We start from the raw sequence: 2281 nt of genomic DNA on the forward strand, positions 1-2281 counted from the left end.
GTATTGCAAAGTTGTATTGAGAAAGAATAAACTAGTATTATTTAAGAAAGGACTTGTGTCGCTAAAGTTTCATCGGAAAGAAATTATACAGGAGATTAACTAACGACCAGAGACGTAACAATAATACAAAAATGATAAAAAGTTTGTTTGTTTGAAATTAAGCACAAAGCTACACAATGGGCTATCTGTGCTCTGCCCACCACGGGTATCAAAACGCGGTTTCTAGCGTTGTAAGTCCGCAGACATACCGCTGTGCCACTGGGGGCATGATAAAAAGAAAAAAATATAATGTTATTATTCTGACTTGTTTAATGATGGTATTAGTACATATGAAGGATGTTCAACTGTACAAAATGAGTATTATTGTTGAATTCACCTGTTTAATAACAGTATTGTTTAATATATGGAATTTCTGTTCAGGAACGTTTTTAGTCCATTCTTTGATAAATAAACATAAGACTAACTAAATTTTAGTTCTTTTTTTTTCTTTTTCTGTTGCTATGAGACAAACAAAATTCATATTTGTAATTATAAATAATTGGTTTGGTTTGTTATGAATTTCGCGCAAATCTACACGGGGCTATATGCGCTAGCCATCCCTTATTTAGCAGTGAAAGACTAGAGTATAGGCACCTAGTCATCACCACTCATCGTCAACTCTTGGGTTACTCTTTTACCAACGAATAGTGGGATTGACCGGTAAATTATAACGCCTTCCGAGCTGAAAGGGTTAGTATGTTTAGTGGGACTGGGATTCGAATCCGCGACCAGTAGGTCGCGAGTCGAGTGCCATATTCGTTTGTAAATGAAACGTTAGTATTGTAAATTTAATAAATTAATGTTAAGATTTAATTCGTGTTGATGAGCTAAAAACAAAATAAAATATTCTAAAAATAGTATTATGATAAAAATTAAAATAATAAGTAAATAGATAAAATATATAGTCTATGTTTGTAAATATTTATATTGAGGAAATTGGTGACTATAGTTGTTTCAAAATAACATCCAGGACAATAAATAAATTGTTCTCATTGTTCTACGTAATATTTTCTGGATAATATCACCTGTACCAACCGTATAGTACACACTGTACCAATTGTATAATAACTTGTGGTATGTATGCATGAATCTATAAATATGTATAAAGTATACATAATTTAGTATTCGTTCTACACTATTTACAATGAGATATATATATATATGTATATTAACTTAAGGAATGATTATTACTGAATAAAACTACGTTACACCTGTGGATGGTTCACAGTTTTACCAATTACCAAATGTATAGACAGCATCTGTAAATTACATTTCAAAACAAGTTATTTAAACATTTATATATATATATATGTCGAACCTAACCTAGCTAAGGTAAAGTTTATGTTTTCTATCTGAGAAACACATCTGTTCCATCAAGAGACAGACTAGACATGTCCACCTTCTTCTCCTGGACCAACAGATTGTGCTGATGTTCTGCTTAATGGACATCGTGCTAGTGGAGCATACCGTATCTGACCCAAGTCATGGACGACTACTGGAAGTTTCTATGTTTACTGTTACATGGATGCTGATGGAGGAGGCTGGGTGGTAAGTAACGTTTATTATAGATAATATCATATAAAACTATTGTATGTAAAAACACTTGTAATAAGTTTAATTATTACAGTAAACTTACAAGTTCTTCATTGTATGTATCTAAGGTAATCCAAAGAAGAGGAAATCACGGATACCCAAAGGATTACTTTTTCAAAACTTGGGCTGATTACAAAGTAGGATTTTGAGATCTTCAGAAGTAGTTCTGGCTAGGTAGATTCTGATTAAAGTTTTTAAACAGATGGGGTTAAAGGTATAGGAGTTCTGGGTAGTTAGACTGTGATAAGTCTTTTGAATACATTGTTTAGAGATACAAGATATAGGATAAAAATTATTGTTACTTTAAGGTTGGTCTAACAATATGTGGTAAAGACGTAAATAATTTTGTATGTTCTTACAAAGTCTTTGTTTGATAACCAATAGGATTATCTTAATCCTTAAACCTTTTCTCACTCTACGAAACACTAGTTTGTTGTAACGTTTTGATATTTTGTTTGTAGTGATCTCCTTTATGGAACTGGGAAACATTTAAAAATAATCCTATATGATTTAAACATTTCCCTTCATATATTATGAAGTACGTTTTGTGTACAAACAAAACTTTTCATTATTAATATTTAGGAAACGATCGGATCTTCGTTCTAACAAATCAAGGAAACTAGTCAATTAGGTTTGATTTAAAGGATAA

The 2281-nt window shown here is 31.5% G+C and overlaps 1 pseudogene; it reads left to right on the plus strand.

Annotated features, from left to right (window-relative positions):
- Positions 1 to 2281, plus strand: part of LOC106464106 — a 28480-nt pseudogene that overhangs the window by 19125 nt on the left and 7074 nt on the right.

Source organism: Limulus polyphemus, unplaced genomic scaffold (assembly GCF_000517525.1).
Source record: "Limulus polyphemus unplaced genomic scaffold, Limulus_polyphemus-2.1.2 Scaffold1562, whole genome shotgun sequence".
Lineage (NCBI taxonomy): Eukaryota > Metazoa > Arthropoda > Merostomata > Xiphosura > Limulidae > Limulus > Limulus polyphemus.